The sequence below is a fragment of the Bos javanicus genome, chromosome 8 (assembly GCF_032452875.1).
Source record: "Bos javanicus breed banteng chromosome 8, ARS-OSU_banteng_1.0, whole genome shotgun sequence".
NCBI lineage: Eukaryota > Metazoa > Chordata > Mammalia > Artiodactyla > Bovidae > Bos > Bos javanicus.
In genome coordinates, this window is record NC_083875.1 from 39,180,967 (window position 1) to 39,194,571 (window position 13,605).

At 40.0% G+C, this 13,605-nt stretch overlaps 1 protein-coding gene across 5 annotated transcripts in view; it reads right to left on the reverse strand.

Moving 5' to 3' along the window:
• IL33 (interleukin 33) overlaps positions 1–5,390 on the reverse strand; it is a 125,573-nt gene extending 120,183 nt beyond the window's left edge. For 4 of the 5 annotated variants that reach the window (XM_061425328.1, XM_061425327.1, XM_061425326.1 and 1 more), the window contains exon 1: positions 5,151–5,389. The gene's annotated coding sequence lies outside the window, so the exon portion shown is untranslated. Of the gene's footprint in view, positions 1–5,150 lie in introns of all 5 variants that reach the window. The other variant, XM_061425329.1, reaches the window with a different exon arrangement.
• Between the last annotated feature and the right edge of the window lie 8,215 nt (positions 5,391–13,605).

A 13,605-nucleotide genomic window follows, 5' to 3' on the forward strand; every position in this document is an offset into this window, starting at 1 on the left:
TGTTTTTAGTTCCTGTATTTCCTCTTGAATATCCTCATCTATCTGAGCCTGAATGGCTCACGTAGTGTGGGCATCTTTAGTCCAATTTTGAATAAAATTATGTGTTTGAATTGAGGTTTGTAAAGCAACACCAGTGACAGCAGCAGTGGTGCAAATAGCTATTAATCTCAAAATGCCAAAAATCAGCCATCCAATGAATCATTTAGATTGCTGGAGCAATTTAGTAAGTAACTGGGAAGCAAGTCCAGACATGGGGCCTTCTTCCTAGGGCCGCTGGAGATTTATTGGTAACCACAGATTATGTTGAGATCTAAGAATCAAAAGGGAGTCATTTCTCAAGGAAATAGAGGAGTTAAGACAAGTATATAATTTACAATTTATGCAAATTACAGAACATAAAGTCTTATTGAATTGTAAATTTCCTATAGTTAACAACAAAAGGAAGTGGAACATAGGCTTGTATAAAATATGATTGATTATAGCGAAAGAAATAATTGCTATGGCTATGATTGGTCCCTGTGAAATGTCTAGTCCAAAAAAAAAAAAGAAATGTCTAGTCCAAGTCCCAAGTTCCTCGGTGCTTGCAGCAAGTTTCCAGATGTCTCATTGTTTAAGCCCAATCTATTTATCAAGGACGATTTGAGGACGAGGGGGTGCCATTCCACAGCCAAGTCACCCAAGAAGTCTTCTGTCATGGTAATGTTCCATTGTAGTATTAGTAACCTTGTATGTTATTTGAGTAACATAATCATACACAGTGTTCTTAATATCATTTGAGCAGTTAGATAACCATATACCATGAGGTCCCCAATCGACAATTGTATGATTAGCCATAAAGATTAATTTTCCTGATTTGGCCTGACAACATGAACAGGAATATATTTAAAGTTCTTATTAGTAAACCCTTTGCATAGTGTTGATGATTTAAGACATGTCTTAATTAGATTAGCAAACAATTATATTTAAATTATATATCCTTTATTTTTATTTATTTTATTTTTTTAGTTCCACCAATTCGTTTATGGCTGGAGTCCTAGATAGAGTGGGCTGTGTATCCCAAGGACATGATAAGAGTTAACTTTAGGTTTTTTCTTAGGTCTGTTTTTATTTCCCAGGCAGAATTGGAGCTCCAAAGAAGTATTTAAACAAGTTAACCTTTTCCTAACTGCATGTGTAGGAAGAATTGGTTTTGCAATTTCAAAAAATATTTTACTTTAATCAGTTTTCTCTGGAGTCTAAAGAATATCATGGCCATTCAGTGTCAAAAACATTTCTCCTTTTTGTAGTTGCAGTATATTATTAAAGATATATGCATGAGGGAATTGCTGTCACATTGGATGTAAAGTCTTGGCTACAAAATTTTGACAAATAGTAGGACTGTTAAGCATACCTTGAGGTAACACAGTCTATTGAAATCTTTTATGAGGCCTGATATGATTAGGATAAGGGAGAGAGAAAGTGAATCTCTCCCGATCTAAATGGTGTAAAGGTATATTAAAAAAAATAATCTTGTAAATCAGTAATAATAACATGCCAATTTTGAGGAATAGTAGTAGGTGATGGGATCCCTGGTTGTAATGTATCCATAGGTTTCATAAATGCATTAACTTTTCTGAGGTCTGTTAAGAGATGCCATTTATTAGATTTCTTTTATAAGAAAAATAGGAGAGTTCTAAACTGTGAACTTCCTGATGTTCAAGCTGGTTTTAGATAAGGCAGAGGAACCAGAGATCAAATTGCCAACATCTGCTGGATCATGGAAAAAGCAAGAGAGTTCCAGAAAAACATCTATTTCTGCTTTATTGACTATGCCAAAGCCTTTGACTGTGTGACTGTGTGGATCACAATAAACTGTGGGAAAATCTGAAAGAAATGGGAATACCAGGCCACCTGATCTGCCTCTTGAGAAACCTGTATGCAGGTCAGGAAGCAACAGTTAGAACTGGACATGGAACAACAGACTGGTTCCAAATAGGAAAAGGAGTACATCAAGGCTGTATATTGTCATCCTGCTTATTTAACTTCTATGCAGAGTACATCATGAGAAACACTGGGCTGGAAGAAACACAAGGGAGGAGCCAAGATGGCGGAGGAGTAGGACTGGGAGAACACTTTCTCCCCCACAAATTCATCAAAAGAGCATTTAAACGTCGAGTAAATTCCACAAAACAACTTCTGAATGCTGGCAGAGGACATCAGGCACCCAGAAAAGCAACCCAAGTCTTCGAAAGGAAGTAGGAAAAAATATAAAAGACAAAAAAAGAGACAAAAGAAGGAGGAACAGAGTTCCGTCCCGGGAAGGGAGTCTTAAAAAGAGAGAAGTTTCCAATCATCAGGAAACCTTCTCACTGCCGAATCTGTGCCGAGCTTTGGAAGCACAGAGGGCAACATAACAGGGAGAAAAAATAAATAAACAATTAAAACTCGCAGATTGTGAGCCCTACGGTAACTCCCCCAGCAGAGAAGCAGCACAGTCACCTGCACACGCCATTAGCAAGCGGGGGCTGGGCAGGGAGGCGCGGAGCGGGCTGCATCATTGGTATCTAAATATGCCCAACCAAATATAAATATCAAAATTAATGGTAAAAGATTGTCCCTTTATGATGTCCATAAAGATTGTTTTTGATTTGTACTGCTGAACCCATTTGTCTGTACATTATTAGAGGAGTTAATAGAAATGTAAGGCAAAAGAAGTAATTGAGCAATTTTGTCCCCCTTTTTGAATTGCCATAGAATCTGAGATGACATCATAATTTGAATCTCTCCTTTATAATTTAAATCAATTATTCCAGGGTGAACAGTAATTCCTTTAGAAACCAAACTAGATTGGCCAAATAAAAGACTGAAGGTTTGTAGGGGTAGGGGTCCAAAAAGTCTGGTAGGTACTCTAGAAGGGACTGCTTGAGGGCTAAGGAAAATATCATTTAGGGCTGGTATATTGATGGCAGCATTGCCAGATGTTGAGGGTTTGAGGGAAAAGATAGAATTTGCCCTGGTTTTTGTTGTAGGGGACCTGGAGGGTCCCCTGTTTGGAGTTTCTTGGAATAGGTTTTCCTTCAATATCAAATTTAGATTTACAGTCTTTGGCCCAATACATTCTTCTATGGCAGCGAGGGCAAATTCTTGGAGATTTTTTATTAGCCTTCTTAAGGTAGTCCCTTTTTAAATGGTTTTTATCTCTATAGGCTTCAGCAATACATGAACCATGAACTTCCAGATGTTCAAGCTGGTTTTAGATAAGGCAGAGGAACCAGAGATCAAATTGCCAACATCCACTGGATCATTGAAAAAACAAGAGAGTTCCAGAAAAACATCTATTTCTGCTTTATTGACTATGACAAAGCATTTGACTGTGTAGATCACGATAAACTGGAAAATTCTGAAATAGATGGGAATACCAGATCACCTGACCTGCCTCTTGAGAAACCTGTATTCAGGTCAGGAAGCAACAGTTAGAACTGGACATGGAACAACAGACTGGTTCCAAATAGGAAAAGGAGTACATCAAGGCTGTATTTTGTCACCCTGCTTATTTAACTTCTATGCAGAGTACATCATGAGAAACACTGGGCGGAAGAAGCACAAGCTGGAATCAAGATTGCCAGGAGAAATATCAATAACCTCAGATATACAGATGACACCACCTTTATGGCAGAAAATGAACAGGAACTAAAAAGCCTCTTGATGAAACTGAGAGAGGAGAGTGAAAAGGTTGGCTTAAAGCTCAACATTCAGAAAACTAAGATCATGGCATCTAGTCCCATCACTTCATGGGAAATAGATGGGGAAACAGTGGAAACAGTGTCAGACTTTATTTTTGGGGGGCTCCAGAATCACTGCAGATAGTGACTGCAGCCATGAAATTAAAAGACTCTTATTCCTTGGAAGGAAAGTTATGACCAACCTAGATAGCATATTCAAAAGCAGAGACATTATTTTGCCAACAAAGGTCCATCTAGTCAAGGCTATGGTTTTTCCAGTAGTCATGTATGGATGTGAGAGTTGGACTGTGAAGAAAGCTGAGGGCCAAAGAATTGATGCTTTTGAACTGTGGTGTTGGAGAAGACTCTTGAGAGTCCCTTGGACTACAAGGACATCCAACCAGTCCATTCTGAAGGAGATCAGCCCTGGGATTTCTTTGGAAGGAATGATGCTAAAGCTGAAACTCCAGTACTTTGGCCACCTCATGTGAAGAGTTGACTCATTGGAAAAGACTCTGCTGCTGGGAGGGATTGGGGGCAGGAGGAGAAGGGGACGAGAGAGGATGAGATGGCTGGATGGCATCACTGACTCGATGGACATGAGTTTGAATGAACTCTAGGAGTTGGTGATAGACAGGGAGGCCTGGCGTGCTGCAATTCATGGGGTCGCGAAGAGTCGTACACGACTGAGCGACTGAACTGAACTGAACTACATGTAAAGCATCATTCATTTCCCTTTCTAAAGATAGTAGCCATTGTCTTAGTTAGCATTTGCATCTTTTGAGTTTTTGATCCTAGATTGTGATAAGCCTTCAAATAATCAATAATAGTCCCAGTCTCACGAATTGCAGCGATAGCTCTTTGACATTCCTGAGTTGCATTCTCATAAGCAAGTAATTTCTCTAGCTGTTTCTTGATTTCTTCTCCGATTACAGTATGGGAAATAGCGGTTTCCAATCTAGCCCAAAAAATTAGCATAATTTTCATTAGGTTCCAACAAAGGACAGACTTTTGGAGTTGTCCCTGTTGGCAGGGGAGGAGCATATGGAGCAGCCGGGACAGGGCTAGTAAGAAAAGTTTGAAATATTTTATGTTGTTCTAATTGGGCCTTTTGTAAAGTTTCATCATCTAATTCATATTCATGCAATAAGTATTCTGTCTGTTGTCGAATATTAGGAGGGCTAGCATTTACCTTGAAATGGCCAGAAATCAATTGGAATATTTTTTCCTTGCTTGGCAGCTCATTCAACATTTTCTTTGACCTGGTGCCAAATTTCTAAATCAAAACTGCCTTTATCAGGGAACCAAAGATTACATTTAACCACGTTTGAAAGCAAGCCTCTATTCATTGGCATGAAACCATAAGTCCTTGAGCTTTAAACAAATGGTGAAGTAAAGCAGAGAAATGATGGGGCTTTCCAGCTGTATAACCCATGTCTTAGTACTTACCGACCTCAATAGGTCCCGAGTCCCTCCATCTGAAATGCCACGTATACCAGAGTCCCTGTTCTGGGGAGCCACTTTTTGGGGTCCTTTAATGGACTGGGACCCGGCGGTCCAGAGTCGATGATAAGAAAATGAAAGAGAGAGCCGGAGAGAGAGAGAGAGAAAGAAAGAAAGACACGCGGGCCCAAGCTCTGATGGAGCAAAGGTGCTTTAATGATTTTTCTGTGTGTATATATAGACTGCAGTACAAGAAATTTCTTTTGACAGTGATAAAGATCAGAAAACCAAACTGTTACAGTAACTGTTACCAAGGGAACAAGAGATAATAATGGTCACAAGGTCAGGAGACAATCCATATCTCAAGAAAAAGGGGGGAGAGACTAAGCAGTCTTGTTGTAAAGAGAATGTTTACTAAAGGAGACCCAAGCCTGTCTCACACAATGACCTCAGTCCTGAGAGCTGTGTGCAGTTCTACTCGCCTCCGGCAGAGGCTGATAAGGAACAGAGGATTTATGAGAAACATCACGTAGGAATCCTCCCATTAAACATTCCCTGACAAAATAGTATCTACCTTGTATAGGTATTATGGGACTAAACGAGATAGTACACGTAAAGTGTTTAATATGGTGCATGGCTCAAAGTAAGCAACAGGGCATGGAAGCAAAAAGTCTTATTAAAAGAATTCAGAAAATCATCTACTCATACACTTATGCCCTCCAAAAGTACTAATTGAAATAAATATTTGTATTTTGAATACAAGTTCAGATTTGAAGGGGTTATGGTTAAAATTCCTTAGGGAAGCCACTCAGATAAAACTGAGACTATAGAAACATTTTTGAAGTATAAAGTACTTTGATTTTGGCCTGAAATGCCCAATCACAATGACTGTAGGCGACTCCAACCATAAATCTTATTTACTAATGTTAGGTAGGTAGAATAGGGAAAAGGAGTCCAAAGTGGAGGTAGCTAAAAGACAAGGAAGGTCAAAGGAAGGTCCGAGGACCAGAGTGAAGACTTCAGGCAGAACAAACAGCACTCCTGGCTAAGCCCAATTTGCATAGGGCAGGCCCAGGTGGAGGAAAAAACATATAAAAGGAGGAGCCAAAGCGCTTTCTCACAGACTCTCTCTCTCGCATGCATGCGCGCGCGCTCTCTCTCTCTCTCACTCTCTCTCACTCCGTCTCCTGCTATCTTCTAAATAAAATAGAACTGTAACACTGATTTGTCTAAGAGCTATAACATGGTCCATTTGAGACCTGAGAGCTATAACACGGTCTATCCAAGGCCTGAGAGCTGTAACACACCGAGGGGGCTTTAATGTCCATCACTCCAAATCTTTGTTGAGACAAAGAACCGAGGAACATACACTCGCATGACGCTAAAATGTCTCTGCAGGAGGACACACTTGTGAGTCTCTTTATTTTGCCACTCTCACAAATTCATCTTCCTGCATCGGTGAAGAATCAGATTACCCAATAAGAGCTTTTAAGTCAAGAGAAAACTGGAGGGGAGAATTAGTTATAGCTGAGTCAGCATTTCAGGGTTAAACTTTCAGCCTTTCAAAATATCCTGACCTCAATATTTTGGATTCTATTGTTTAACTTCAGTAGACCAACCTTTCAATAATCCTGGTTTGTATGTAATTGAAGAAGAATAGGAACTAAGAGCAACAGACTTATAATGAAGCATTTACTACTTGAGCAAGCACATTGTTTTACTCACACCGTATTCTGCTCAACAGACATTAAGACAATGGGGGAGAAAACCATTCAGATTAATTATTAAGAGACTATCCAGTTGGTCTTGAGTAATATGATTCTCTGAAATTCGTGTGGCAGAAATAAATGGCTTTATGTGCACTCAGCACCTATGTGTTTATTATGTCTCTATTATGTCTCCATGAACAGGTATTGGGCACAGAGGATACAAAGAAGAATGAGACATTAGGAACTGCATCTAGGAGGGGCTGTCAATCTGAGAAGATACCCAGGGACCATACTGCCAGTTCTGCCCCAGACTAGACCCCTGGTCCTCTGACAGAAATGTCTGCCCCAGGAAGATGCCTAGAGATGGGGATCTCAGGCCTTTGAGCTGGATGCCTTTGGTGGGCCTCTCGAGCTCCAGTCTCCACTCCCCACAACCTTTCTGGTGATTATAGAGGCTGACATTATGGGCTGCTCCCCTCGGTAACTTTGCCCAGATTAGTACCAAACAAACACCTGTTTCTGTCTCATGTGACACAAGGATTGAGAGTTAATAGTACTCTGTGGCTCTACTGTGGATATGGGGCACTACAAGTCTGTTCCACATGTCTGTCTTCAAATCCAGGGCCTCTAGCTAAAGGATCAGTTGCTCTTGGGACATACAGGAAGAGAGTGACATCAGGGATTTTTGATCCTGGGCTCCCTCCTTAACCAAGTTTCTTTGTGTGTGTGTGGATTCCTTGTACTGAACCTTCAGCTGCCACCTGACAATCCCTTCCTAGAGCTACACTTCCTGGGCCCAGCCCTTCTCCTCCTCCATGACCCTTCCAGCACAAAAAGCAGCACCATGCTTGGTTCCCCATCACACTGCCCAGCCTTTTGAAACTGATTCTTTTGTTAACCCTCTTGGGTTCCCTGTTTTTAGTGCCATGGTTTTCCTGCTAGGACCTATCTGACAGAGCCTTGTTACAGAGTTAGAGACTGCACTGATGCAGTTATTCTCAGCAGGTAGATTAGGGCACAGGAGAGATCTGGGTGCCCTGAGACAGAAGAAATTATATTCCAAGCCAGGAAAGAGTCCATCTAGCCAGCAGCTTTACTGAAGCCTCTGGGGTCTATTTTTCCCTTCTCTCTGGTTCCACTTGGGGAATGTAAAAAAGAAAGAAAGAAAGCTTGGTATTTGAGAGAAGTAGTTCACAACGCATTGGTGTCTGGACAATGGTAAAGTTCAGAAGCACCTAGATGGGTCCAATGTTCAGCTAGGTGTTCTAGATAATGACCCTGGCAGGTAATTTTTTGGGAGATGTTGGGATGAAAGGGGTGTAGGCACATTGTCCAAGGTAGTCTCTCTGTGGAACATCAGAACCCTCAACCACTTCAGAGCCCTCAAACCATGTGTGAAGGGTTTGTGGTGATTGGGACCTGGCATCTCTGAAGCACATGAGGCTGGAGTCTCACGCCAGTGCTCTTTGCTCCACGGCGGCCCTTTCCTGCAGTTCTCTTTCTTTCTGCTATTCTGCGATAGGTTAGTCTGACAACCTAGGCTACTGGCTTTGCATTCACTCCCTTATACTATACCACACAGTATACAACTGGCTATATTCCTTGTGTTCTGTGCTCAGTCACTCAGTCCTGTCTGACTCTTTGCAGCCCCATGGACTGTAAACCCACCAGGCTCTTCTGTCCATGGAATTTTCCAGGCAAGAATATGTTGTAGCTAATTTATTTTGTACATAATAGTTTGTATCTCTTAATCCCCTACCTATACCTTGCCCCCGCCCACTTTCCTCTCTCCAATGGTAATTATTAGTTTGTTCTCTGCACCTGTGAGTCTGTTTCTCTTTTTTTTTTTTTTTTTCAGTATAATTAATTTACTATGTTGTTCATTTCTGCTATTCAACAAAGTTATTGGATTGTATATGTGTGTGTATATATACTATTTTTCATATTATTTTCCATTAGCTTATCACAGGATATTGACTATACTTCCTGGTGCTGTACAGTAGTAGTTGGTTGTTTATCCATTCTATATCTAAGTTTGTATCTACTAATCCAAACTCCCAGTACTTCTTGCCCTGTCACTCTCGCCCTTGGCAACCACAACTCTGTTCTCTATTATCTATGAGTCTGTTTCTGTTTCATAGATATGTTCATTTGTGTCATATTTTAGACTCCATTACAAGTAATATTATATGATATCTATCTTTCTCTTTCTGACTTATTTCACTTAAGTAATCTTACTTACTTACTTCACTTAATGATAATCTCTGGGTCCATCCATGTTGCTGCAAATGACATTATTTTGTTCTTTTTTATAGCTAATATTCCATTATATATATAGACACACACACACAAATATATACATTATTTACAATTGTATATATAGATACACTACATCTTCTTTATCCCTGCATCTGTTGATAGACGTTTGGGTTGTTTCCATGTCTTGGTTATTGTAAATAGTGCTGCTATGAACATAGGGGTGCATGCATCTTTTTGAATTATAGTTTTGTCTGAGTGTATGTTCAGGAGTGGGAATCCTGGATCATATGACAGCTGTATTTTAGTTTTTTGAGGAACCTCCATACTATTTTCCATAGTGGCTGCACCCGTTTACATTCCTACCAACAGTGTAAGAGGTTTCCCATTTTATGGTGTCTTGTCTTATATTTAAGGCTTTAAGTCATTTTGAGTTTATTTTTGTGTATGGTGTGAGGGTGTGTTCCAACTTCATTGATTTGCCTGTGGCTGTCCAACTTTTCCAAAACCACTTTTTGAAGAGACTGGGATTAGGGTGTTAAAGTCTCTTACCATTATTGTATTCCTGTCAGTTTCTCCCTTTTTGGCTGTTAGTATTTGTTTATGTATTTGGATACTCCTATGTGGGGTGTATATATGTTAACAATATCCTCTTCTTGTGTTGATCCTTTTATTTTTTTTTTTTCACGTTTACAGATATTTTATTTATTTTTTTTCCTTTTTTTTTTGTTATTTTATTTTATTTTTAAACTTTACATAATTGTATTAGTTTTGCCAAATATCAAAATCAATCTGCCACAGGTATACATGTGTTCCCCATCCTGAACCCTCCTCCCTCCTCCCTCCCCATACCATCCCTCTGGGTCGTCCCAGTGCACTAGCCCCAAGCATCCAGTATCGTGTATCGAACCTGGACTGGCAACTCGTTTCTTACATGATATTTTACATGTTTCAATATCATTCTCCCAAATCTTCCCACCCTCTCCATCTCCCACAGAGTCCATAAGACTGTTCTATACATCAGTGTCTCTTTTGTTGTCTCATACATTGGGTTATTGTTACCATCTTTCTAAATTCCATATATATGCGTTAGTATACTGTATTTATGTTTTTCCTTCTGGCTTACTTCACTCTGTATAATAGGCTCCAGTTTCATCCACCTCATTAGAACTGATTCAAATGTATTCTTTTTAATGGCTGAGTAATACTCCATTGTGTATATGTACCATAGCTTTCTTATCCATTCATCTGCTGAGGGACATCTAGGTTGCTTCCATGTCCTGGCTATTATAAACAGTGCTGTGATGAACATTGGGGTACACGTGTCTCTTTCCCTTCTGGTTTCCTCAGTGTGTATGCCCAGCAGTGGGATTGCTGGATCATAAGGCAGTTCTATTTCCAGTTTTTTAAGGAATCTCCACACTGTTCTCCATAGTGGCTGTACTAGTTTGCATTCCCACCAACAGTGTAAGAGGGTTCCCTTTTCTCCACACCCTCTCCAGCATTTATTATTTGTAGACTTTTGGATGGCAGCCATTCTGACTGATGGAAAAGATAACAAACCAGGGGTCACAATACTCACCTCAGACAAAACGGACTTTAAAACAAAGGCTATAAAGAAAGATACAGAAGTACACTATATATATGATGATAAAAGGATCAACACCCTGCGTTTGATCCTTTTATCATCATATATATAGTGTACTTCTGTATCTTTCTTTATAGCCTTTGTTTTAAAGTCCGTTTTGTCTGAGGTGAGTATTGTGACCCCTGGTTTGTTATCTTTTCCATTTGCATGAAATGTATGTTTTCTATTTCCTCACTTTCAATCTATGTGTGTCCTTTGCCCTTAAGTGGGTGTCTTGTAAGCAGCATATTATAGGCTCTTGTTCTTTTATCCAATCTGCCACTCTATGTCATTTGATTAGAGCAATTAGATCTCTGGCATTTAAGGTAGTTACTGAGAGATATGTATTTATTGCCATTTTAAACCTTGTTTGCCCATTAATTTTGTATTTCTTTTTTCTCTTGTGGTTTTACAATTTTATTTTGTATTATGCTTCTGTTCTCTTCTTTTAGTTTTTGTGAACCTATTGTGTATTTTTGATTCATGGTTACCCCATTTTTCATGTATGTTAGCCTCCTCCTATATCTATTTGCTTTTAACTGGTAGTTACATAGGCTCAAACACATTCAGGACAGGGTGTGGGGCAGTGTGGAATCTTCATTTTCTTACTCTCTTCCCCTGCATTTTATGATGTTCTCTTTTAGACATTCATATTTACCCTTTTGCTGTTTATTGTGGTTATCATTGCTTTCATAGAATTTTTTTTACTTAAAAAAATTGTATACTGGTTTATACAAGTGATTTACTTTGGGGATTTTCTCTTTCCTAGATTCTTGCTGCTTTTTAATTTACAGAAGGTTTTTCAATATTTTTTAAGGATAGGTTTAGTATTATTGTATTCTTTTAGTTTTTAATTTCTGAGAAATTCTTGTCTCTTCTTTTATTCTAAATGGTAATCTTGCTGGATAGATTATCCTAGGTTGCATATTTTTCCCTTTCCGAACTTTGAATATATCTTATCGCACCCTTCTGGCCTGCAATCTTTCTGTAGAGAAATCAGCAAATAGCCTTATGGAGGTTCCATTGTAACTAACTCTGTTTTTCTCTTGTTGCCTTTAGAATTCTCTTTTTATCTTTAAATTTTGCCATTTTAATTATTATATGTCTTGGTGTAGTTCTGTTTCAGTTTAACTTACTTGGGACCCCTCTGCTTCTTGTAACTGGATATCTGTTTTCTTCTTTAAGTATGGGAATTTTTCAGCATAAATACATTTTTAATCTCCTCTACATCTGGAATTTGAAGTCAACTGGGCCTTAGAAAGCATCACTATGAACAAAGCTAGTGGAGGTGATGGAATTCCTGTTGAGCTATTTCAAATCCTGAAAGATGATGCTGTGAAAGTGCTACACTCAATATGCCAGCAAATTTGGAAAACAGCAGTGGCCACAGGACTGGAAAAGGTCAGTTTTCATTCCAATCGCAAAGAAAGGCAACGCCAAAGAATGGTCAAGTACAGTTCAGTTCAGTCGCTCAGTCCTGTCTGACTCTTTGCAACCCCATGAATCCCAGCACGTCAGGCCTCCCTGTCCATCACCAACTCCCAGAGTTCACCCAGACTCACGTCCATTGACTCAGTGATGCCATCCAGCCATCTCATCCTCTGTCGTGCCCTTCTCCTCCTGCCCCCAATCCCTCCCAGCAGCAGAGTCTTTTCCAATGAGTCAACTCTTCGCATGAGGTGGCCAAAGTGCTGGAGTTTCAGCTTTAGCATCATTTCTTCCAAAGAAATCCCAGGGCTGATCTCCTTCAGAATGGACTGGTTGGATGTCCTTGCAGTCCAAGGGACTCTCAAGAGTCTTCTCCAACACCACAGTTCAAAAGCATCAATTTTTTGGTGCTCAGCCTTCTTCACAGTCCAACTCTCACATCCATACATGACCACAGGAAAAACCATAGCCTTGACTAGACGAACCTTTGTTGGCAAAGTAATGTCTCTGCTTTTGAATATGCTATCTAGGTTGGTCATAACTTTCCTTCCAAGGAGTAAGTGTCTTTTAATTTCATGGCTGCAGTCACCATCTGCAGTGATTTTGGAGCCCCAAAAATAAAGTCTGACACTGTTTCCACTGTTTCCCCATCTATTTGCCATGAAGTGATGGGACCAGATGCCATGATCTTCATTTTCTGAATGTTGAGTTTTAATCCAACTTTTTCACTCTCCACTTTCACTTTTCTCAAGAGGCTTTTTAGTTCCTCTTCACTTTCTGCCATCGGAGAAGGCAATGGCACCCTACTCCAGTACTTTTGCCTAGAAAATCCCATGGACAGAGGAGCCTGATAGGCTGCAGTCCATGGGGTCGCTAGAGTCGGACACGACTGAGCGACTTCACTTTCACTTTTCAATTTCATGCACTGGAGAAGGAAATGGCCACCCATTCCAGTGTTCTTGCCTGGAGAATCCCAAGGATGGGAATCCTGGTAGGCTGCCGTCTATGGGGTTGCACAGAGTCGGGCACAACTAAAGCGACACAGCAGCAGCAGCAGCACTTTCTGCCATAAGGGTGGTGTCATTTGCATATCTGAGGTTATTGATATTTCTCCCGGCAATCTTGATTCCAGCTGTGCTTCTTCCAGCCCAGCATTTCTCATGATGTACTCTGCATAGAAGTTAAATAAGCAGGGTGACAATATACAGCCTTGATGTACTCCTTTTCCTATTTGGAACCAGTCTGTTGTTCTATGTCCAGTTCTAACTGTTACTTCCTGACCTGAATACAGGTTTCTCAAGAGGCAGGTCAGGTGGTCTGGTATTCCCATCTCTTTCAGAATTTTACACAGTTTATTGTGATCCACACAAGAATGCTCAAACTACCGCACAATTTCACTCATCTCACAGGCTAGTAAAGTGATGCTCAAAATTCTCCAAGC